This window comes from Ambystoma mexicanum, unplaced genomic scaffold (assembly GCF_040938575.1).
Source record: "Ambystoma mexicanum isolate Mex_15411 unplaced genomic scaffold, UKY_AmexF1_1 Mex_scaf101, whole genome shotgun sequence".
Classification (NCBI taxonomy): Eukaryota; Metazoa; Chordata; class Amphibia; order Caudata; family Ambystomatidae; genus Ambystoma; species Ambystoma mexicanum.
In genome coordinates this window covers 303,249-329,699 of record NW_027182327.1, presented here as the reverse complement: position 1 = coordinate 329,699, position 26,451 = coordinate 303,249, and positions in this window count along the sequence as shown.

The following is a 26,451-nucleotide window of genomic DNA, read 5'->3' as shown; positions in this document are numbered from 1 at the left end:
GAAAGGTAGGGAGCACCCCGTTTGCTTCATCAGCCCCAAGCTGAAGGATCCTGAAACAAGGTGGGCAACAATCGAAAGAGAGTGCTTTGCTATCGTGTGGGCTCTGAAGAAGTTTAGGCCGTACTTGTATGGTTCTACTTTTGTCATTCAGACTGACCACCAACCCTTGAGATGGTTAATGCAAATGAAAGGGGAAAACCCAAAACTATTTTGATGGTCGATCTGCCTGCAAGGGTTTGATTTCACCATTGAGCACAGGTCAGGGTGTCACCACCAAAATGCTGATGGTCTCTCTAGGATGTATGTCATCGACTAGAGGTATGAGATTCATCCAGGAGTGGATTAAATCCTCCTGTCCCTTAGTATGGGGGGGCGAGTGTTAGGGAGAATTCTCTGTTTAGGCTGAATTTCCTAACCTAGTGAGTCCCCCAGCAGCTTTGCTGGATTTCTGGAGTTTGTTTTTTTCCATCCTGCCAAGAGTGAGACTCTTTTCTCCCACTCTTGGACATGTATGTGTGTAATTCCTTTGAAATGTCAATGTGTTCGATGGGCTACGGGGTCTTTTACTCCATAGGGTCTCATATGTTTTTCTATGTGTGTTACACCACACCCTATGTGCCGTAACACTGGGGCATCCTAGCGGACCCCCACCATAGACTACATTCCCGGGGACTGACTACTGTCTCCCCGGGCATGTAAAGTCACCATTGGCTTTACTAGACCTAAATTTATTAACAGAACTAGTACAAACCATCTTATTGTGGACGTACTAGTAGGGGTAATTCGATTACTCCTAGGCCTGTTACTCGAGGGGGCACTGTCGCGTCCCCCCTCATCGAGTTTTGGCTGGTGGCAGTGGAAACTACTTGTTATGTTCGACCCCGAACATAACCCTATGGGATTCGTCCCATTGTTGGAGATTGATACTTTTTCTCGTTAATCTCTAATGTACCACCGGTCTCCTTATCTTAAATAAGTTTATCGGATGGTATTTTCTGCCAGAATTCGGTTTTTAAAATGGCGTCTGTGTTCGTCTCTGTGACTCCTAAACCAAAGGTTGAGCCCTTTGTTCCACTTTTGGCGCGCCTCTGGACAGAGACCCTCCAAAGTGGTGCCATTCTGTCTGGGTTACCACAGGGGTGTGGGAGGGGGTTTAGGTACCCTGGACCGAGTTGCCTTGCCAACTACGGTCGCACTCTGGAGTGATTGGCCCAAGTGGTGAGCCTTCCCGCTCACCACTTAGCATGTGTTGATTGACAGCTAGGCTGAATGAATGGGGGTTTTCTGCATAAAAGCAGGGCTTTTGGGACTGGATCTTCAGAAGTCGCCACAGGACCTAAGAATCCGACGAGGGTAACGCTGAGCCGACCTGCACGACGACACCTCCGGTGGAGCCCTGCGGAACCGACTCACCACTTCCCGACGACAGAGGAGATCTCCCTGCCGGAGAGTCTCTTCCCCTGGCTGGTGGGAACAACCAGTCCCCTTTGCTTTATATTCACCTCAGGACGCAGTGGTCGAATTGCCCGTGCAGAGCACCTCGGCAACCCGATAGCCACTACCCCTGTACTGCGACAAAAAGGTGGTGCCTTGTGACGGAGCACTCCGCGGCTGGTCTCTTCCCTGGTGGTGCAACGGACTTCACTTTTCTTCGACAACGAGATCATCTCTTTTCTTGGAAAAGACCCGACGTGCATCCACCACCAGGTACAACTGCCCCCGCCGGAGCTGCCCTCCACAACAAGGTACCGTGTCTGCCTGGCTTCCCTTTCGATCGGTTCGAGTGAGGTGTCTTAATCCTCTCCTTTCTGTTGGGTCGCCTTCAAGCTTTTCTCATTTATTGTTCTGAACTGGTTCAATCTGCCGATAACAATTTGCTACAAAGACTTGAATGCATCTCCACTAGAGACTTTTTGGGACATCGCGCCTTGCCTCTCTCCGAGTGGGCCTGGCCTCTGAACTTTATGATCTATGGTGATTCTTGCCTTCCTGCCTTGCATTTTATCCACGAAGGATTCAACTGTGTTGATTTCGTAACCTGCTTATTTTTCTCTCCTGTCCTAACCAATATTAGAGTGCCATCTAGGTTGAGGTATACACCTTGTTAGGCGGAAACCTGTGCAGTTCCCTCTGGGACCACTGCAAAAGGTTTAGGACTACAGGTGTTTGGCGGTGAACCCACTTGGTAGCAGTCTGCACCACACAGATTCACTTGGTAGCTGTGGCTGAGCAGTCAGACCTCTCTCAAGAAAAGTTGAGCAGTATGTGGAGTATACAAAATAGGGCAATTCTTCACAGCAAGACAAGCAAACGCGCAACAAAGCTTAGTGTAAAGATATTAAGGTATTTATTTATAACAGAACATCTATGAAAAACACTATGGCACTATCACGGCAAACAAATCAAACACAATTACTCTACGAAGAAGAAACGATCAATCCCCCTAGCAATATTTCGACAATTCTAGGTTCTACTGGTACCACTTATTTTCAGACAGAGGTGTATACCTCAACCTAGATGACACTCTAATATTGGTTAGGACGGGAGAGAAAAATAAGCAGGTTATGAAATCAACACAGTTCAATCCTTCGCGGATAAAATGCAAGGCAGGAAGGCAAGAATCACAATAGATCATAAAGTTCAGAGGCCAGGCCCACTCGGAGAGAGGCAAGGCGCGATGTCCCAAATAGTCTCTAGTGGAGATGCATTCAAGTCTTTGGAGCAAATTGTTATCGGCAGATTGAACCAGTTCAGAACAATAAATGAGAAAAGCTTGAAGGCGACCCAACGGAAAGGAGAGGATTAAGACACCTCACTCGAACCGATCGAAAGGGAAGCCAGGCGGACACGGTACCTTGTTGTGGAGGGCAGCTCCGGCGGGGGGCAGTTGTTCCTGGTGGTGGATGCACGTCGGGTCTTTGCCAAGAGTAGAGATGATCTCGTTGTCGAAGAAAAGTGAAGTCCGGTGCACCACCAGGGAAGAGACCAGCCGCAGAGTGCTCCGTCACAAGGCACCGCCTTTTGGTCGCGATACAGGGATAGTGGCTATCCGGTTGCCGAGGTGCTCTGCACGGGCAATTCGACCACTGCGTCCTGAGGCGAATAAAAAGCAAAGGGGACTGGTTGTTCCCACCAGCCAGGGGAAGAGACTCTCCGGCAGGGAGATCTCCTCTGTCGTCGGGAAGTGGTGAGTCGGTTCCGCAGGGCTCCACCGGAGGTGTCGTCGTGCAGGTCGGCTCAGCGTTACCCTCGTCGGATTCTTAGGTCCTGTGGCGACTTCTGAAGATCCCGTCCCAAAAGCCCTGCTTTTATGCAGAAAACCCCCATTCATTCAGCCTAGCTGTCAATCAACACATGTTAAGTGGTGAGCGGGAAGGCTCACCACTTGGGCCAATCACTCCAGAGTGCGACCGGAGTTGGCAAGGCAACTCGGTCCAGGGTGCCTAAACCCCCTCCCACACCCCTGTGGTAACCCAGACAGAATGGCACCACTTTGGAGGGTCTCTGTCCAGAGGCCCGCCAAAAGTGGAACAAAGGGCTCAACCTTTGGTTTAGGAGTCACAGAGACGAACACAGACGCCATTTTAAAAACCGAGTTCTGGCAGAAAATACCATCCGATAAACTTATTTAAAATAAGTAGATCGGTGGTACGTTAGAGATTAACGAAGAAAAGTATCAATCTCCAACAATGGGACGAATCCCATAGGGTTATGTTCCGGGTCGAACATAACAATTAGTTTCCACTGCCACCAGCCAAAACTCGACGAGGGGGGACGGGACAGTGCCCCCTCGAGTAACAGATCCAGGAGTAATCGAATTACCCCTACTAGTACGTCCACAATAAGATGGTTTGTACTAGTTCTGTTAGTAAATTTAGGTCTAGTAAAGCCAATGGTGACTTTACATGCCCGGGGAGACAGTAGTCAGTCCCCGGGTATGGAGCCTATGGTGGGGGTCCGCTAGGACACCCCCAGTGTTACGGCACGTAGGGTGCGGTGTAACACACATAGAAAAACATATGAGACCCTATGGAGTAAAAGACCCCATAGCCCATCGAACATATTGACATGTCAAAGGAATTACACACATACATGTCCAATAGTGGGAGAAAAGAGTCTCACTCTTGGCAGGATGGAAAAAAATAAACTCCAGAAATCCAGCAAAGCTGCTGGGGGACTCACTAGGTTAGGAAATTCAGCCTAAACAGAGAATTCTCCCTAACACTCGGCCCCCCCAGACTAAGGGACAGGAGGATTTAATCCACTCCTGGATGAATCTCATACCTCTAGTCGATGACATACATCCTAGAGAGACCATCAGCATTTTGGTGGTGACACCCTGACCTGTGCTCAATGGTGAAATCCAACCTTTGCAGGCAGATCGACCATCTCAATAGTTTTGGGTTTTCCCCTTTCATTTGCATTAACCATCTCAAGGGTTGGTGGTCAGTCTGAATGACAAAAGTAGAACCATACAAGTACGGCCTAAACTTCTTCAGAGCCCACACGATAGCAAAGCACTCTCTTTCGATTGTTGCCCACCTTGTGTCAGGATCCTTCAGCTTGCGGCTGATGAAGCAAACGGGGTGCTCCCTACCTTTCCCATCCAGTTGGCTGAGTACGGCACCTATTCCTACATTTGAAGCATCTGTTTGCACAATGAAGTGTTGGCGGTAATCAGGAGCTCTGAGTACTGGGGCTTGGCAAAGAGCCTTTTTCAGGTTTTCAAAAGCCTGATTGTACTCCTCGTTCCATTTAACCTTTTTAGGAAATTTGGGCGAGGAGATGACATTCAGTGGAGAAGCTATGGTCCCATAGTTCTCTATGAAATTCCTGTAATACCCAGTGAGGCCTAGGAAGGCTATCACCTGGGTTTGAGTAGTCGGTTTTGTCCAATTTTGCACAGCTTCAATTTTACTGAGCAAAGGCCTTATTTATCCACCGCCTACCTCATGTCCAAGATAGACTACCTTACTCTGTCCAATTTGGCATTTGCTCGCCTTTATGGTCAGATTGGCTCGTCCAAGAGCCTGCAAAACATCTCTCAGGTGGGTTACATGTTCTTCCCAGGAATTGCTGAACACTGCGATGTCATCCAAGTATGCCATGCAGAAGTCCTCCATCCCATTCAGAACCTGGTTTACCATCCGTTGAAACGTAGCAGGTGCATTCTTCAATCCGAAAGGCATTACCTTAAACTGGTGTAAGCCAACGGGGGTAGAAAATGCAGTTTTCTCCTTGGCATGGTCTGTCAGGGCTATTTGCCAATAGCCTGACGTCAAGTCAAATGTGCTGAGGAACTGGGCGGCGCCAAGTTTATCCACCAACTCATCTGTTCTTGGCAAAGGGTGGGCATCAGTCTTGGTGACTGCATTGAGAGCTCTATAATCCACGCAGAATCTAAGTTCTTTAGATCCGGCCTTTGGTACTAAAACAACTGGGCTAGACCATGGACTAGTAGTGGGCTCTATTACCCCGAGATCAAGCATCTTGCTGACCTCACCTTTGATGTGGGTTCGTACGTTTTCTGACATGCGGTATCCTCTGCTTTTGACTGGCAGACAGTCACCAGTGAGTATGTCGTGCTGGCCCCACGGGGTCAAGCCTGGTGAAAGCGAGAACAGCGAGGCAAACTGATTCAACATAGATTTGCACTCGTCTTGTTGCTCGGGTGTCAGATTGGAGGAGAGGTTTACTCCTTCAATTTTTTCATCTAAAGGTAAGCCTCTGAGGCGATCCGGAAGAGCTTCAATCTCTTCTTCTTCCTCGGATGATGCTAGAAGCAACGCTCCTACATCAGGTCGTGAGACATACGCTTTAAGTCAGTTGGTGTGAAAGACTGTCGGAGCCTCCTTGGGATTGCCCAAGTCCACCAGATAGTTAACCTCTCCGAGTTTACCCACTACTCGGAAGGGTCCCATCCACTTATCTTGCAAGGCCCTCTGCCTTGTTGGGATCATAACGAGAACGAGCTGGTCTTGAGCGAACTCAACCATGTTAGCCTTTTGATCGTGCCAGTGCTTGACCAATGCTTGTCCAGCTTTCAAGTTATCGCTTGCTTCCGTCATCATGTGTGACATTCTCCTCCGGAGACCTATCACGTAGTCAGTCACTCTGACTGGCTTGGGGGAAGGAGCACTCTCCAACCCCTCCTTAATCAGGGCCAATGGACCTCTGATGGGATGACCATAGAGTAGTTTGAAGGGCGAGTAACCTACGCCCTCCTGAGGGACTTCTCTATAAGGAAAGAGAAGGCATGGCAGTAGAAGGTCCCACTTACGCTTAAGGGGTTCCTCTAAAGCACCTATCATGCTATTCATGGTTCGGTTGAACCGTTCTACCAACCCATTGGTTTGTGGGTGGTAAGCCGTTGAGAACTTGTAAGTAACTCCGCAGGTTTTCCACATGGCTTTCATGTAGTGGGACATAAAGTTTTACCCCCTGTCAGAGATTACTTCCTTAGGAAACCCGACCCTAGTAAAAATACCAAGGAGGGCCTTAGCCACAGCCGGAGCTGTAGCAGTCCTCATAGGAATTCCCTCAGGATACCTAGTAGCATGGTCTACTACAACAAGTATAAACCTGTTGCCTGAGGAGGTTGGAGGATCCAGGGGACCAGCGATGTCAATCCCTACTCTCTCAAATGGGACTCCCACTACTGGGAGAGGCACTAAAGGTGCCACATTCTTGGAGCCAACCTTACCAGAGATATGGCAGGTGTGGCAGCTCCTGCAGTGTTTTTCTACTTCGGCCCCCATCTTCGGCCAATAGAAGTAGAGAGAGAGCCTTTCCTTAGTCTTCTTGAAACTCAAGTGACCAGCCAAAGGAATCTCTTGGGCTAACTGCAAGAACTGTGGTCTGTTCTCTTGGGGTACTACAAGTCGTTTGTAGTCTCCAGGTGCAGACTCGGTCGGTTCACTGTAGAAGAGGCCATCTTCCCAGTGAAACCTGTATTTCCCAGGCTCTTGCCCTTCAGCCCGAGCTTCTGCCTGGTGGCGAAGACCTTCCAGAGTTGGACATTCTCTCTGTCCCTTACTGAAGTCTGCCCTGCTGGGTCCACCTTCTGCCAGTAAAGACTGCAGCTCAGGATGGTCAACAGGATCCAGATCTCCAATGAGTTTCTAGCCTTCCATTAGCTCTTCCTCAGAGTCTAATTCTATCACACAGGGTTGTACCTCCCTCTCAGCCTCGGCTGGAGGTGGAGTTACGGGTGTAACTGTGGACAACCGTGGGGAAGTCTGTGTTGGCTGCACTGGAATGCAGGCTGCTGGTTTCGGGATAGAAGTCTTAGGTTTCCCTTTCGCTTCTGATTTCTTGGAGACAGCGGCCGACAATTCCAGTGGAGCAGGAGTCATATCTTTCTTCATCATCTCCTGGAGAGTACCGCGCATGGTCCTCTCTCTTGCAGGTCTGGTTAGCTCCTGTAACCGTTTACTAGGAGGTCTGGGAGTATGCGATACAACTCAGAGAGTTTTCAAATCGTTACCCAACAGTACGCGTTCTGGTACCTCACTCTGTATGCTGACAGGTATCTTCACAGTCATGTCGTTACACTGGATGAGAACTGGTAATTGGGGAAGCATCTGCACAGGCCCTCCAGCTAACTTGGTGAGGCGTTTGGGTGCCTTAGCAACATCCTCAGCCTGAAAAAACGATTTATCCACCACAGTTATGCTGGCCCCAGTGTCCCTAATGGCAGGAGTCTCCTGACCATTCACCTGGACACTGTCCTTATAATACTCTTTAGTATTATCGGGGATAGAATTATAGACATCTAAATTCTATTGTTCCCACAACCCCAGAGATACTAAAGAAACGCTGGCTGAGACTCCAATGGGTTCGTCAGCTAGCAGTAGAAAGTTTCCACTTGCCATTTGGACTTCCTCCTCTGGAGCGAAGGCTAAGGAGACAAGCTGGACCCCTGAAGGATTACCCTTACATCTGGGATCTCCTTTCACGTGGTCACTCGAGCCACAAACAAAGCATTTACCGAATGCTTTCTGGAATGGTGGCTTGTTCTGACCTCCTTACGGTTTGGCACCAGAAGATACACTATTCTGCTGTTGTTTTCCCGGTGGCTTACCCTTCTGGTTTTGCTTGGGGCCCTCTTTGGAATGTGAGTTATTCGAATTCTCTTTTGAGTCTTTTTTAGGCTGTTTTCCCTCATCCTTTTTCTGAGTTGCCCCAGAATCCTTATGAGTAGCCCTGTTGGCAACCCACAAGTCAGCAGCCTTAGCTAGCTCCCTGGAATCCAATTCCTTCGAATCAGCCAAGTGCTGTCTGAGCTCAGGAGAACATGCATCATAAATAGACTCCAACATAAAAAGATTTCTCATACCCTCATAAGTGTTCACTTTGTAACCCTTAATCCATCCCTCTAAGTTTTTCAACCCTTCACTCACCCAGGTAGCCCAAGGGGTACCATCATGCTTTTTGAGGGTTCTAAACCTCTTAAGATACTGGGAAGGGGTCTTCCCGAATCTAGCTATTAAAGCTAGTTTCACACTTTCGTAATCCATCTTATCCGCCTCCCCCAACTCCATTACCACATCAGTCGCAACAGGAGGGAGCCTAGAGAACAACCAGGGAAGCAACGCATTCCCGGTGATGTCCTGGAGCCCATGATTGTATTCAAACAGTTTTAACCAATCCAACACATCCAATCTCGGTTCATACATACCCACTAATTCCTTCGGCATCCGGGGTCTTTTGGGACTGGAGCTCCTAGAGGAACCAGAGGAGAGAGAAGCATTTTCCATAGATAATTTTTTCATCTCTAACTCGTGATTAAGTTCTATTTCTCTGAGTCTTAACTCTGCTTGCTTCTGCTCAGCCTGGGCATTCATCCGTCTGAACTCGAGCTCTTGGTTTCGTTCAGATTGAGCCAAGAACCGTTTGTATTCTAGTTCGAGCTTCATTTTTTCAAGTTCAAAATAAACAGGGTTACTTGTGGGACTTGGTATGGGCCCCGTGGGCACAGCTGGTAAGGCAGGTAGAGGAGCAGGGGAGACAGTTTCGTTAGCCTCTCCGTCCTCGTCAGCCTCTTCATCGCTATCATCAGAATTACGATTCAGATCAACACCATTACTGTTATCTACATCCGCTGGAGAGATTGGTTCCTCTGAACCAGTACCCAGACTTTGGTTCGCCAGCAATCTCTCTATCAGTTCTAACTTCTTGCCTCTTACAGGAAGATTCTCTTGCCTACAGAGAGCTCGCAGACTCTCAGTATTTTCACCTGACAAGGACTCTTGACTGTAAGTTTCCATCGTAGACATGTTTTTTGTGGTTAGTTATCTTACAGTGTCGAAAAGCACTCTAAACTGTATACTCGATCCAAATCCCACCGCTGCCACCAGTGTTAGGCCGAAACCTGTGCAGTTCCCTCTGGGACCACTGCAAAAGGTTTAGGACTACAGGTGTTTGGCGGTGAACCCACTTGGTAGCAGTCTGCACCACACAGATTCACTTGGTAGCTGCGGCTGAGCAGTCAGACCTCTCTCAAGAAAAGTTGAGCAGTATGTGGAGTATACAAAATAGAGCAATTCTTCACAGCAAGACAAGCAAACACGCAACGAGGCTTAGTGTAAAGATATTAAGGCATTTATTTATTACAGAACATCTATGAAAAACACTATGGCACTATCACGGCAAACAAATCAAACACAATTACTCTACGAAGAAGAAACGATCAATCCCCCTAGCAATATTTCGACAATTCTAGGTTCTACTGGTACCACTTATTTTCAGACAGAGGTGTACACCTCAACCTAGATGACACTCTAATATTGGTTAGGACGGTTACTGCTAGGATTGGTTACTGCTCAACTTTTCTTGAGGGAAGTCTGACTGCTCAGCCACAGCTACCAAGTGAATCTGTGTGGTACAGACTGCTACCAAGTGGGTTCACCGCCAAACACCTGTAGTCCTAAATCTTTTGTAGTGGTCCCAGAGGGAACTGCACAGGTTTCCGCCTAACACAGCTCCAGGTTAAACATTTGAACCATTTCAATGAAAAAAGCAATTTCATGAGCAAACTAGACTGAATGAACAATTGGTGCCCTCCTCTCCCTCTTCACTTTATGGCTAGGGTACATGCCATCTGTGTGATGGCATGTGTATTTGACCTGCTAATCACAGGCCAATGTGTGATGCCACTGCTAGGCAGCATGCAGCAAATGTGTTCATCTTCCATCTTGGTGTCATCAATGTGTGCCATCTGCCTCCCCTTCATACGCAGTGACGGTGCATGCATGGGAGGGTTTTAGTCATGTGGGACATGTGTCAATCAAGTACTGGTTCTGTTGCTTCTCAGCCCTCATTGTGTGCCATAGTGCTAATGCCTGTTTCCATTTCTTTTCTTTTATGTCTTTGCAGGGGATGACGCACTTATACTGCAGGGGTTGTGGAGATGGTGCAGACCCAGGAGGGGTCTCAGGCCCGACCGGGCACCAGTGAGGGACGTGGTGTGGTGGTAGGTGAGAACCCACAACTGCTGCAGGTTGTGCTCTGAAGGGGTGTCTCTGGGTGCACCTCCCCCGAGCTGTATTCAGGTGTCGATTCAGATGATGAGACCTATGTGCCGTTGCAGGTGAGTGTTCCTGGGAGGGATTCTGTTCTGTCCAACCCACCTGCACCAGGGGTAGAACCCTCAATGGGGATGTCAGTGTTGGCAGGTACACCTTTGGTGGTAACGGATGCAGGGTCACACTCCGCAACATCTGATCCTGTTCCTGGGCCAGCAGATAAGAGGGGGAATGCAGTCCTGCAGCCTCAGGCAGTGCCGGCACAGCAAGGCGCAGTTCGCCTTGCCCCAGACAGGTGTGGTGCCCGCCGACGTGGTGGTCGTACGCCACCTGGCAATACCGCATGGGAGCAATCCATATACAGTATGGCAACCCAACAGGCAGCAGCATCAGAGATGAGGCTCAGGCCATGGATATGGTGGCCACTTTCATTGTCCCCCCAGAAAGGCTGATGGAGCGACTACAGCAGGCAACAGCCTCCATCTGCCAGTCACACAGAGAGGACATGTTGGCGTCCGACAGGGACAGGCGGGCGGAACTGGCGACTCTGCGGGAAGCCATTTCCATAGAGTCCCAGGGCCACAGGGAAGCCCTGAGGGTGGAACTCCGTCACCTCAGGACGACTCTTGTTGAGCTTGAGGCTTCAACAAACACAAGGACAGAACAGCAGCTGGAGCGTCTCACACGTACGCTATCAGCTGAGATGCAGGCAACTCGTGAGGAGGTCCGGTCATCCCGTGAGTTATTGCATGGGGACCTCCGCACGATTATCCTCCAGAACCAGACCTTCCAGACCCACATGCTTGCTGCCATGGAGGACCAGACTAGGGCTTTGCATGGGCTGCCTCCCATAGTGCCACCACCTCCTGAGGCAGCTGCAGAGGGTGAGGAGAGCGACAACAGCGATTCTCCCACAATAGGGTAGCCGTGCAGGCCATGAGCCCATGGAGATGTTTTTTTTTTTCGCAAAAGATCCACACAGGTGGGTTTTGGTGTGCACCCTGTCCTCGGACCTCCTGGGTGGCCAACCCCACCCTCCCCCCCAGGCCCACTAATGGCCATTTTTGATTATTATTTTTTTTTTTTAATTTTGATTTTTTGGACAGTGTGTTGCCTTGTGTGGCTCCCGTGGGCATTCGCTGTATTGTGGCTGGGCACATGCAGGCTTGTCATGAATTTGGGTCAGATGCTTGGGTTTGTGTGACACACACCCCTCCTGCTTCCCGTTTCCATGGGCTTGCAAAGGGTGTGCCCAAGTGACATTGACGTACACGGTGACATTGGACTCCCATTTGATATGTGGGCAGTCTGTAGTCAATACTGTGTATACATTCCTAGTGCATATTGTTGTTGTATTGTACACTGCATGCTGTATTGATATGTGCCTCTGCATACATCTCATCCTCCTAATTTGCAGGTCCATTTCTCATGTCTTCACAAGGCGGTCTACTTTGGAACTGGAGACCATGTTGTAAGCAGTGCACCTACACTTTTGCGTGGCGCTAACACTGTATACTTGGAAGTGTTCGAAGTGCTGGCATTATCAGGTAGAGAGGCTACCAATTTTTTAAGTCTGTACTGTCATGTTTAAGGTAGGTTGGAGGTTGTGTAGGTGATTGGTATTCTTGGTAAGTATTTGGTAATGTGTGTTGTAAGTCCTGCATTACTGTGAACATTTCATGTGTGGCCAGTTTCCATTAGGGACACTGTAGTTGGTGACACTTGGGGCATGTTGTGGGGATTAATTTGTTTGCCCTCACATTGCATGACATGCCATGGTGTGTTCTGTGGCCGTGCCGGGGAGGGGTTGGGTGACATGGCACTGTTCTCATGTAGTATTTTGCAAGTGGGTATTCATTTCTGCTGCATGGAAGTGTGTCTTTTGATGACACTGCATTGGTGGTGTTTGTGTAGGTAGGGATGCACACATTTTGACACTTCCACATGAACAATCTCAGGCTGCTATGGTTCTGACAGTTGACTGTCCCTTTGCTCGTCATAATTGTCAGGTCGAGTCATCATTGCTTATCAGATGGTATGTTCCAGGGCTGTGTGCACTCCACAGGGGTGTGATTTCTATGTGAAGTAATTAGCCACCAGCTGCGTATGGGCTACCTCAGCCCGTGCCCTTTCCCCTCCCATGTGCAGTGGGTGTGCATGTGGTTGGGGATGTGGGGGCACCACCATGTCCACAGCCAGGCCCCGGCGTGTTGCAACATTGTGCAGGACACATGCTGCCGCTATGATCCTGCACACTACTGGGGGCGCATATAACAGCTGCCCGCCAGAACGGTCAAGGGAGCGAAAGCGTGCCTTGAGCACTCTGAATGTGCGCTCCACTATGCCCCGGGTTGCAATATGGGCTGTGTTGTATCTTACCTCTGGAGGCGTGATGGGGTTCCGAATTGGCGTCATCATGTGGGTGCTCAGAGGGTAGGCACTGTCCCCTGGTGAGGAGGTGATGGGTATCATTAGTGGGGTAGTGACATAACTCTGCATCTGACATGCATGCATGTGCAGTGGCATTCATACTCACCAAGCAGCCATGTATCGCCATGCCGCCCAGCTTCTAGGTCCCGGCTTAGGGTAGACATTCGGTAAATGAAGCTGTCGTGGGTGGACCCTGGATAGTTGGCATATACTGAGGTGATGATTCCCTTGGCATTACATACTACCTGCACGTTGATCGAATGCCAGTGCTTGCGGTTCCTATAGATGTGCTCAGATGCCCTGGGGGGACGTAGTGCCACATGGGTGCAGTCAATGGCACCTAGCACTTTGGGGAATTGTGCCACACCGTAGAAATCCAGAGCGGCAGCCTGCCTTTCTGCAGGTGTCCTGGGAAGGTATATGTGCCTGCGGACTGATGGGCGTGCAGTGATGATGTTCAAGACCTGGTGTAGGCAGCGTGACTGCGTGGCCTGTGACACCCCACCCACTATGGCACTTGTCTGCTGAAATGATCCAGTGGCCAAGAAGTGCAGTACATTAAGGACCTTCTCCAGGGGGCTGAGTGCTTGGGAGCACAGGGTGGGTGATGTGATGTCATCCTCCCACTCACTCACCAGGTCCAGTATTATGTGAGGTGGAAACCTGTACCTCCCATACACCTGGTCATCAGGCATCCCAAAAAGGCTGGTTCTGGGCCCTCACTATCCTCCTCCTCCTCGTTTGGTAACCCACGGCCACTGCTGCTAGGAAAGGTATATTCATCCTGGCATCTGAGCTTGTTTGTTGTTTGCGTGCACTTTTATGCTGCGCGGGTCGACGTACGCCTGCTTCCTGCTGGCGTACGTGTTTCCGGATTAGCACATTTTTTTTGTGCGCATGCCTTAGCCCCGTTCAATTCCATGGATATATGTTGTTGGCGAGCGTGTAAAACTTCCCGCGCACCCCTGTAATACACGTACCCAAGCAAATCGCGTGTGAGAATTCCCGCACACCCCTGTAGTACACGTACCCAAGCAAATCGCATGTGAGAATTCCTGCGCACCCCAGTAATACACGCACCCAAGCAAATCGCGTGTGAGAATTCCCGCACACCCCTGTAGTACCCGTACCCAAGCAAATCGCGCGTGAGAATTCCCACGCACCCCTGTAGTACACGTACCCAAGCAAATCGCGTGTGAGATTTCCCACGAACCCCTGCAATACACGTACCCAGGCCCATTGCATGTACGCGCACTTTCATCCAATTACACGCAATGATACTCTGACGTGCAGTGTTTCCACGTGTGCTCTGTCATCACGTGCTATGAGGGAAACACCCGCACGAGTCACGTCACAGACGCGTTTACGCGCTGAGGGCCTTTGAACCAATGGAATCGTGTATGCGTACTGAAACGCTTACACACTAAGTCCCTTTCCTCGAAATTCACGTTGACGTGCAGGATTTTCACGTGCCAATTCACTCCGTATCAAGCTGGCCACGCGTAAGCACACGGAAGACCACGCTCCTGCCCAGAAGGCCGAATTACTGCCCCCCAGAGCCCCGAGCAGCCTCCCACGAGCCATCTGCTGCTGCCTGCCTGCCTGCTGCCACCGTGCCCTGCCATTTTGTGCCTGCACATCTGCCATCTGCAGGGGTCCAGTTGCTGTGTCCACCCCTGCTGGAACAGAAGACTCCCGACTGGTATACCATCGCTCCACAGCCCAGCCTCAGGACCCAGTTGCCCACCCACTCCTGCCTCTGTGGTTGCCATGTCGGGCACTGCAACATCTGGCACCAGTGGCAACCCCCGGCCAGAGAGGCAGAGGGGCACCAGCTTCAGTGCCACCGAAGTTGGTGTCCTGGTGGAGCAAGTCCTGGGGCAGTATGATGCCCTCTTTGGATCATCACGCGCCAACAAGGAAGGACGGGACAGGATCTGGGACGACTTGGTGGTTGCCATCAACGCAGAGGGGGTGGCAACCCGCAACATCCAGGAAGTCAAGAAGCGCTGGGAGGACTTGAGGTCCAGGACCCTCTAGAAGGCCCGGCACCTCGTGGAGGGGGGCCGGGGCTGCATGAGTACCATCCAGCTCAGGGTCCTGGAACGTGTAGACCAAGCGCTTCACACCCAGATCCTTGCTAGGAAGACCCCTCTGGAGTTGAGCGGTAAGTGGGCAAGCATTGCTGTGTGAGACAGGGCATGTTGCAGTGTGCTGGTTGTCTGATGCTTGCCTGTATGTGTGACATAGGCCATATACACATGTATGTGTGCAGGGACATTATGGTCATGCATGTGAGACCAGTAATGTGTGAACCACACGGTTGGTGCATGTGTTTAAATGCAACATGGGGAGCCCTATGCGGATTGGACACATGAGAGCATGCCAGTCTCTGTTCCTGGACATGGGTGGGGGTGAGGGATGGGTGCTGATACCATGTACATGTATGGTATCCATGTCTGTGTGTCTGACCTGCGTGTCTGTGACTTGTGAATGCCATGGATGCATGACACATGTCTGTGACAATGTACAGATTCACAGATGCAGCCTAGTTATCCTTGTATCCACTGTGTCTGGGGTGTACAAGGCCAGATGGATGAAATTACGTTGATGTGTGTGCATGTGATAGGCATGACCCATGATGCATGTGAGTTCCATTACAACATTGTATGTTTGGAGAGTCCCTTGGACATGTATGCAAATGTCCATAGCATGTGCCATGCCTGTTACTGCGTGTGTTTTGCCTGCACTGACCATGTGTTGTGGAGGGACATGATGGAAGTGATCTTTGACAGTGACACTAATCTGCTATTGCTTCCTGTCTAGGGGACCATTGTACAGTACCCTGATGCTTGTGTTCTATGTCTCCCTCTACACAGTGGCAAGTGAAAAAGAGGGCGGAGACGGCGCTGTGGAGAAAAGCGACGGGGATGCCCCCACGGCTGCAGCGGAAGGGGTGGGTGAGCCCCCACAGGGGCTTGCAACAGCAGAAGACGGTGTGGAGCCATCCAGGTTGGTGGTTTCCACAGAGGAGGAGGAGGCCGCTACTGAGGCGCAACATTGGGGCCTGGTGGGGGCATCCCTGCTGGTGCAAGTGGTGCAGTCCAGGGGCAGGGGCAGGAGGCAGCACAGGTCGCCGTGGAGGGGCCTGTGCATGTCACTGTCCCTGACACTGTGACTGCACCACCATGCGCCAGCAGGGATGCCCCATCCCAGGCCCGTCCGCAGGTAGGGGGGATGTCCATGTCATCTGACTCCCCTCCACCTGCAGACAAGGGGACCCGTGCCGTATGGAGAAGGTCCTGATTGGTGTCACGTTGCGCACGGGTGTCATTCGTGATGACGTGCATGCTTTCCGGTAGGAGCTTGCACGTCACCACGAAGAGCACCGTGCCAACGTGGCCCAGTTGGGATCGGCCGTGGTCAAGGGTTTCATACATGTGTCGACATATCTGGCGGCCCTCTCCTCCTCTGTGGAGACTATACGCCAGTCGTTCTCCATGCCGTCACCAGGGCCCCCTGTGGACCTGCCCTGACCAACGCAGCCAGCTTGGTGGGGATCCCATCCCTGCCACAGTCGGGAGTCAGAGATCCAGCAGGGGTGGACACCACAGCAACTGGACCCCAGCAGATGGAGGATGTGGCAGCATCATTCGGCAGGGCACGTGCACGACGGCGTCGGTGGATTCCATCAGCCTGGATGCCGTCGTGCTTGCAAAGGTAGTTGCATCAGAGGCAGCAGCGGAGTCAACGCGGGAGGCATCAGGGCTCGGGGCAATCTACATTGGAGGGGCAGGCATCGGCCGGAGGGCAGGAGGACCCAGGACGGGAAGTGTCTTCCGCGTGGCAGCGGTTGGGCCAGCAGATAGGCGGCGGCGGCGGGAGAGGAGCGGCTCACAATGGTCAGGGCGGAGAACTCCATGTGGAAGGCCCTGAGGTGGGCCGAGTGCCTCGAGGGAATCCGCAGGGAGTTGGAGGAGGACATGTCGGCGTCCCTGCGGACCCTCAGGGCCATGGAACAGGACCGCCTCCGGGACATCGAACAGGAGTTCGATGATGCCATGGCCCTGGACACCACGGAGTGAGCAGATGGACTAGCCTGCCGCCTTTGTACATAGTTAATTAGTGTTAGGTTTTATTTCTTTTTTTTAATTTGGGGCACTTGGACTATGCCCCACTTTTTTGTATATAGTTATTAGTTAGGTAGGTTTTATGTAGGTTTCATTTACATCGTTGGGATCATGGACCCTGGATTTGCTCTTTGTACATAGTTTGACAGTGGATTTGTGGCCTTCATCTTTTATTATTTTTTTCACCATGGAGCAATGGATTTTCACTTTACTTTCCCTTTGGATTTGCTTTGTTGGACAGTGACATTGGACACAATTTCTTTACGGTTATTTTGGAGTCCCATTTTCGTTATTTATTATTTTTGTGGACATGCTGCTTTTTGATATTTGTTGCCATTATTGTTTGTTTATATTTCATTCACTTCATTTACACTGTAATACATTTTTGTTTCTTACTTCAATGTGTGGACTTCTCTCATTGGTTTCATGCCTGTCAGAATGTGGGTTTTCACAGTCATGTGTTGCCATTGTGTGGGTCTGACGGACTTGTACTCATGCGCATACTGCTTATTTGTTATCTATCATGTATGGGTATTTCCATTTTGAATGGAGGTAAAGCTTGGTTGGGTGTTTGGACTGAGGTGGTGTGGGGTGTGATTTGGGTGGGCATAGGTGCCTGGGATCTGGATTGTGATGACGTGTTGGCTGGGGGACATGTGTGGGGGCCTGCTGGCAGGTGCCCCGCACTGCTGGGGGGTGGGGGTGCAGGGAGACATGAGTTGGACATGAGTGGGGGCCTGGTGGAGGGTGCCTTGCACTGCTGGGGGGTGGGAGTGCAGGGGGACATGAGTGGGGGCCTGGTGGAGGGTGCCCCTGGCTGCTGGTGGGTGGGGGTGCAGGGGGACATGAGTGGGGGCCTGGTGGAGGGTGCCCTGCACTGTTGGGGGGTGGGGGTGCAGGGAGACATGAGTTGGACATGAGTGGGGGCCTGGTGGAGGGTGCCCGTGGATGCTGGGGGGTGGGGGTGCTGGGAGACATGAGTGGGGGCCTGGTGGAGGGTGCCCTGCACTGCTGGGGGGTGGGGGTGGTGGGAGACATGTGTGTGGGCCTGGTGGAGGGTGCCCCTTGACTGCTGGGGGGTGGGGGTACAGGGGGACATGAGTTGGACATGAGTGGGGGCCTGGTGGAGGGTGCCCCTGACTGCTGGGGGGTGGGGGTGCAGGGGGACATGAGTTGGACATGAGTGGGGGCCTGGTGGAGGGTGCCCCTGACTGCTGGGGGGTGGGGGTGGTGGGAGACATGTGTGGGGGCCTGGTGGAGGGTGCCCCTGGCTGCTGGGGGGTGGGGGTGGTGGGAAACATATGTAGGGGCCTGGTGGAGGGTGCCCCTGACTGCTGGGGGGCAGGGGTGGTGGGAGACATGTGTGGGGGCCTGGTGGAGGGTGCCCCTGTCTGCTGGGGGGTGGGGGTGCAGAGAGACATGTGTGGGGGCCTGGTGGAGGGTGCCCCTGGCTGCTGGGGGGTGGGAGTAGTGGGAGACATGTGTGGGGGCCTGGTGGAGGGTGCCCCTGACTGCTGGGGGGTGGGGGTGCAGGGATACATGTGTGGGGGCCTGGTGGAAGGTGCCCCTGACTGCTGGGGGGTGGGGGTGGTGGGAGACATGTTTGGAGGCCTGGTGGAGGGTGCCCCTGACTGCTGGGGGGTGGGGGTGCAGGGGGACATGAGTTGGACATGAGTGGGGGCCTGGTGGAGGGTGCCCCTGACTTCTGGGTGGTGGGGATGCAGGGGGACATGAGTTGGACATGAGTGGGGGACTGGTGGAGGGTGCCCCTGTCTGCTGGGGGGTGGGGGTGGTGGGAGACATGTGTGGGGGCCTGGTGGAGGGTGCCCCTGGCTGCTGGTGGGTGGGGATGCAGTGGGACATGAGTGGGGGCCTGGTGGAGGGTGCCCCTGACTGCTGGGGGGTGGGGGTGCAGGGGGCATGAGTTGGACATGAGTGGGGGCCTGGTGGAGGGTGCCCCTGACTGCTGGGGGGGTCGGGGTGGTGGGAGACATGTGTGGGGGCCTGGTGGAGGGTGCCCCTGACTGCTGGGGGGTGGGGCTGGTGGGAGACATGTGTGGGGGCCTAGTGGAGGGTGCCCCTGACTGCTGGGGGTGGGGGTGGTGGGAGACATGTATGGGGGCCTGGTGGAGGGTGCCCTGGCTGCTGGGGGGTGGGGGTGCAGGGAGACATGTGTGGGGGCCTGGTGGAGGGTGCCCCTGGCTGCTGGGGGGTGGGGGTGGTGGGAGACATGTGTAGGGGCCTGGTGGAGGGTGCCCCTGACTGCTGGGGGGTGGGGGTGCAGGGGGACATGAGTTGGACATGAGTGGGGGCCTGGTGGAGGGTGCCCCTGACTGCTGGGGGGTGGGGGTGCAGGGGGACATGAGTGGGGGCCTGGTGGAGGGTGCCCCTGACTGCTGGGCGGTGGGGGTGGTGGGAGACATGTGTCGGGACCTGGTGGAGGGTGCCCCTGGCTGCTGGTGGGTGGGGGTGGAGGGGGACATGAGTTGGACATGAGTGGGGGCCTGGTGGAGGGTGCCCCTGACTGCTGGGGGGTGGGGGTGGTGGGAGACATGTGTGGGGGCCTGGTGGATGGTGCCCCTGACTGCTGGGGGGTGGGGGTGGTGGGAGACATGTGTGGGGGCCTGGTGGAGGGTGCCCCTGACTGCTGGGGCTGGTGGGAGACATGTGTGGGGGCCTGGAGGAGGGTGCCCCTGGCTGCTGGGGGTGGGGGTGCACAGAGACATGTGTGGGGGCCTGGTGGAGGGTGCCCCTGGCTGCTGGGGGGTGGGGGTGGTGGGAGACATGTGTGGGGGCCTGGTGGAGGGTGTCCCTGACTGCTGGGGGGTGGGGGTGCAGGGGGACATGAGTTGGACAAGAGTGGGGGCCTGGTGGAGGGTGCCCCTGACTGCTGGGGCGTGGGGGTGCAGGGGGACATGAGTTAGACATGAGTGGGGGCCTGAGGGAGGGTGCCCCTGACTGTTGGGGGGTGGGGGTGGTGGGAGACATGTGTAGGGGCCTGGTGGAGGGTTCCCTGGCTGCTGGTGGGTGGGGGTGCAGGGGGACATGAGTGGGGGCCTGGTTGAGGGTGCCCCTGACTGCTGGGGGGGGCGCAGGGGGACATGAGTTGGACATGAGTGGGGGCCTGGTGGAGGGTGCCCCTGACTGCTGGGGGGTGGGGGTGGTGGGAGACATGTGTGGGGGCCTGGTGGAGGGTGCCCCTGGCTGCTGGTGGGTGGGGGTGCAGTGGGACATGAGTGGGGGCCTGGTGGAGGGTGCCCCTGACTGCTGGGGGGGTGGGGGTGCAGGGGGACATGAGTTGGACATGAGTGGGGGCCTGGTGGAGGGTGCCCCTGACTGCTGGGGGGTGGGGGTGTAGGGAGACATGAGTGGGGGCCTGGTGGAGGGTGCCCCTGACTGCTGGTGGTTGGGGGTGCTGGGAGACATGTGTTGGTGATCAGTAGTGCAAGGTGACATGTGGGTTTGCTGGGGGGCATGGCCATGGTGGATGGGCTGCCTGCGGGACATGAGCAGGGGTGCAGGGTAGTCCCCTGTGGTGTGGGCTGCCTGTAGGGGCCGTGCGGGTGTAGAGGGAACACCTGGGAGGACCCACACGGTCAATTCACGTGTAGTACTACCCGGCACCCCCGAAATACACGTACCCTGCTGAAATCGCGTGTGGAACTTCCCGCGCACCCCGGAATACACGTACCCTGCAGGATTAGCATGTGCAACTTCATGCACACCCCGGAATCCACGTACCCTGCAGAATTAGCGTGTGGAACTTCACGCGCACCCCGGAATACACGTACCCTGCAGAATTAGCGTGTGGAACTTCCCGTGCACCCCGGAATGCACGTACCCAGGCCAATCGCATGTGGGACTTCCCGCGCACCCCGGAATACACGTACCCAGGCAATTCACGTGTGGGACTTCCCGCGCACCCCGGAATACACGGACCCAGACAATTTGCGTGTGGAACTTCCCGCGCACCCCGGAATACACGTACCCTGCAGAATTAGCGTGTGGGACTTCCCCCACACCCTGGAATACACGGACCCAGGCAATTCGCGTGTGGAACTTCACGCGCATCCCGGAATCCACGTACCCTGCAGAATTAGTGTGTGGAACTTCACGCGCACCCCGGAATACACGTACCCTGCAGAATCAGCGTGTGGAACTTCCCGCATACCCCAGAATACACGTACCCAGCCCAATCGCGTGTGGGACTTCCCGCGCACCCCGGAATACACGGACCCAGGCAATTTGCGTGTGGGACTTCCCGCGCACCCCGGAATACACAGAACCAGGCAATTTGCATGTGGAATTTCCCACGCACCCCGGAATACACGTACCCAGCCAATCGCATGTGGGACTTCCCGCGCACCCCGGAATACACGTACCCAGGCAAATCGCGTGTGGCACTTTCCGCGCACCCCAGAATACACGTAACCAGGCAAATCGCGTGTGGGACTTTCCGCGCAGCACAGAATACACGCACACGCTATTTTTCACACAGCGGGTGTCCGTGTTTGTCGCGTACCCCTTTGCACGTCATTTGTCTTAGAGGGCCACAATATGTGACATTCATCATAGCTGTATATGGGTGCTTTTTGTTGGCGCACATTTTGGCGCACATTTATTTCAGGAGCAGGGACACTACTGCCTGCTTTCTTGTGGCAGACGTGTTTGGACCTGTGCGCTGGTTTGACCGTGCGCTGGCTTGCCCTATTGGATTCCATGAATACGTGTTGTAGGCGCGCGTGTGGGCGTTCCGCGCACTTGCCTCCTGTACTTCCCCCGTGACGCCCATATTTTGACGAGTTGTTCCCCATTCCGAGTGTTACGCCCCGTGTTCCGCCTACTTTTGTTGTGTGCGCCGCGCTATGTGCGATTTCGCTGTGGCCGTGGCACACGCTGTTAGATATCCTGTGTGCCGGCGTGCACCGCGCACTTTTTCAGCGCACATCCGATATGTTTCTCGCGCACGGCCTTCCATGAATCGATGTGCGCTGGTTTCCCTGCGATTTTCGCACTTGCACTGCGATTTTCGCACTTTTACTGCAAATCGCACGTTTTGGCACCTCTGCGCGGGAATTTTCGGCGCACATTAATTCCATGAATCAACACCTTAGTTTTTGGAGGGCGTGTAGATGTCGTGGATTAAATCCTTCACAGGCTCTCATGTTTAGATATGGGCCTCATTACGAGCCTGTGCAGCTGCTGTGGGTATTAATTTTTTTCTGGCACCCAGAAAAGGGCAATTATCGGGTCATTCCGAACTTGCAGGACCCGGTAATTGCCCTTTTCTGGGTGCCGGAAAACATTTTTCCCCCTTCCCATTTGAGCCCCATCGAGCTCAATGGGAATGGGTAAGGTGGTAGCACTGGTACCGTTAATAACGATACCGGTGCTACAGTTCTGTTCTGCTTATGGATGCCAGTACGGCCACCAGGTCAGACATGGTGGCTGCAAAGGTACCCGCGAGCAGAACTCATAGTATGTTGGTACAGTAGCAACGGTGCCGGTAGCACTACCCGCAATGTTGTTGCCTTACTGCCATACTTGTAATGAGGCCCATAGTATTGTATCTTGACCTGCCAAATCCGAGAAAACCGGGAGTCATATACCCATTGGTTCCAAGCTCAAGTATTTCAACCTCAACCCCAAAAGATTATTATCATTAATTATAGGCATAGTTATATAGTTACACTAAGTTCGACTTTGGGTAGCACGGTCCCAGATCCTTACTATATTTCTTCTATAGGCAGGTAGAGTTGTTGTCACACTAGGGCGTATCGAGTCAGTTCGCATCCCCTACAAAAAGGAGATAGTTTTCTACATTTCTGAAAACCTATTCTGGTGTCTTTTTCTTACATCCTTCTAGGTGATTGCAGTAAGTATATTCATGAACATACAACTCTCATGGGGGACATCTCCTCACTTGTCTCGGGTATCTTTATTTTGTTTTAATTGGATATCGTCCTTCCTCCAGTTCCTCTTTATCTCTGATTAATTCTCAGTGTTTCAGACATCAATTGTGCCTCTAGGCTGCAAATCAAAGCAGCTCTCATCAATGTTATATTTCTCAGTGTTCAAAGATTCGCTATTTTCTCTCTAATTCGCCTTTTCCTCACTCTGTACTTTCAATGTGTGTTTAGTACATCTGTGACCAAGCCTAGACCGTATATTGTATAAGAGGACGCCCCCAACTTGGTTTACTATCCATTACTTTCGCTGCATCTGGATATTCACATTTCAGTTGCTAGATCTATGTTGCACATTCACTTTTCAAAGCTTGGATACGATCACATATGATAAATGATGTTTTAACATTCATTGTTTCCTGCTCGCGTTATGCTGTAATGTTCCTGGTTCAAAGGGTTTTCTCAGTTCCAGCCCTTATTTCGACCCCATTATAGTCTGTACTGCCCTGTAATATATAAATACATCGTCCTCATCTTAGCACAGGAATACTTCTTTTTTTCCTTACCTTGACTCGTTTTCTCGCTATTCACGGCGTTCTCAAACAAAACACGGGCGCGTCCGTCTTAGCCACCTCCCTATCTAAGTTCAATGAAAAGAGAAAGGGGACAGGAGACAAGCCATGTTCGCCTGTCAATCATTTTATTTTTTATTTTAAGCATAGCAACGAACAAGTTATTTATATTCGTGTTTTGTTGTTTTTCTATAGTCAGCAGCATCAATCCAGGAAAAAAAAAGACTGAGTGGACTCAGTTTGTCATGGTTAGCTATTGGTTGGCATGGTAACATGTCAACATTGTCTGAGGTTGCCAAATTGTAAAACAGATGCACTATTCATGTAGCCACAAGGTTGTTGAAGAATCATAGTCAACAAAGGCACATGTCGCATATAGTGTATAAATTGGCCTATGGTCAGTCATGCATGGTAAGTAGGGGAACAGACTCGCTCGATATTCTCATTAATTGCCAGGTTTAAAGAATAATATTTATTTGTTTTCTCGTAATGGAGGAGCTACCCATTATTGTGGGGACGTTCACTCTTGTTTTCCGAGAACGTCCCTGGCTAATTTCTCACAGAGAACAGGCCGCTCCATGTTCTCTCCAATTCTCATATCTTGATCCCACTTTTGGCTTTATATATAGTTCAGTGTGTACATTTTCATGCATCCAGCTTTTTTATACCCTGTTGTTCAGTGTTATATTCTGCTGGCCATGCCTTTGCCACCACATAAGTAGGGTCACTGCCACCTTATCCTTTTGTGATAAGGTTATTCCACTCCACGGATACATTGAGTCCCTGCCGAACTGTATCCAAAGTGTATAGCCAGCGCTATTCTATCCAATGTAGTATTGTTGCCACATCTCCGCCTCTAGTTTCTGGTTTGATGGATTTTAATACAAACCATTTTAAATCTGTGTCCTTATGATTCAGCCGCACAAAATCGTCCACCAAAGGTTTGTCTGCCACTCTGTTACGTATACATAACCCATGTTCCGATATCGTCTGCCTCACATCTCGGGTGGTTTTACCAATATATATCAGATCACACAGACATTTGATGATATAGATCACATTTTTGTCAAACAATTGGTATGGTTTCTTAGTTGCCAGCTAGTTGTCTCGTACTTAAATTCATGCTTTGTTTAAGTCATCGGGCATGCAGCACAATTGCCGCACTTGTGATGGCCAGTTACAGGAGGTAAACCCACTGGTTTAAGACTGACTGCTCTCTTCCAGTCTCCTTGTATGTGTGTACCAGCTTTTATTTGAGATTTTGGCTTCTTTTGAAGGCGAACATTGGTTTCTTTGAAAGACTCCCTGGTTGTTTTACCAAGTTCCCATTGCGGTTAATGATCTTCTTTAGTTCACTACTTATTGGATTAAAAGTAGATACACATACTAGCCTGTCGGTCTGGGTCTTTTCACCCGGGGTCAAAGAGACCTCTCTGCTTGTGGACATTGCCTTCTTCAGGTGGTCTCTTACTAGTTTGCTGGGGTACCCTCTTTCAGATAAACTTTCTTTTAGCTGGTCTGCATGTTTGACAAATTCCTCATTCGGGACTGTGCACCTTTAGCAGGTCAGAATAAACTCCTGCTCTTCAGTTCCAACGGATGCCAAATCCCAGTGACTGTTTCTGCTCCAATTAAGCTTGTGACATAAAAAGTGTAACTATGAGACGCGTTTAGGATCATTCTCCCGATAAGTTCTTTCATCTTCTTCTTCTTGTTAAACATATTTTCTTTTGATTATACACAAGTAATACATTTTTTTTTTAAATCCTCATTTTTAGTGCGGTTCCAGCGGATTCGCCAAAATTGGCCATAAGGTAGAGTTTGACGTAGACCCACCAGGTGGAAACTTGAAAAATGTAATAAAGTATTCTTATCTGTGTGCTCTCTGTATAATGTTGTCTCAAGTCTGTCCGTCGAATTCCTGATCATCACGTCTAGAAAACTCACTCTATGTGACTCCATTTCATGGTATATCTGATGTTCTCATTGCATGTATTTAGCCATTCATGAAACACTAAGAGTGAATCACTCAAACCACTCCAAATGATGAACACGTCATCTATATATCTACGCCAGGCCATCAGATGCTGGCAATGTACTGAATGTTGTTCTAAGGTATTTGTGATCCCTGAAATGTATTGCTCCTCATAGTTGGCCATATATAAATTGGCGACATCAGGGGTAAATGTCACCCCCATGCTTACACCCCTCTCCTGTTTATATAGCTGGTGCTTGTGTAGGAAGACATTTTCGGTCATCGCCAACCAAATGCACTCTAGGACGAATCCCGTTGGTGGTGGTGCTGGTGGAGTCTATTCCCTTGGTCAAGGAAATCCCCTAAAACATTTAGGCAGTCCATCTGGGGTATATATATAGGTATATAGGGATTCGACATCCATGGTTACTTCGATGTCATCCTTAATTACATGTATGTCTTTTGTAATTCGGATTGTGAATCGGGGGCACAGGAAAAGAGGGGGAATATGAAATGCACAATCTACTCTGACAGTCAACACGTCCTGATAAGTTGGGTGTCTGAGATCCAGCCCCTTACCTTCTGTTGGGCCCGATAAGGAAGGAAAAATGTCTCATAACATGGGCACGTTTTGACTGCCAACAGTTAAGGGGAAACACAGAAAATTGGCCTGGCTTCCCAAATGATCCCAGCTGCCCAACCTGTTGGGCGGCGAGGGAAGACCTGAAGCATTTTCTACTGTTTTGTCTGGCGTATGAAGATGTGAGACGGTCCACCATTTCCAGGTGGTTAAGATCGCTAATATCTGCCTATATAGGCCAGCATTACTATTCCTTCTTACGACTGAATCTGTGCGGACAGCCTGGGCTCTCTTGTCTTATTTGAAAAGAGCTATGTACCTTAGAAAGGGGT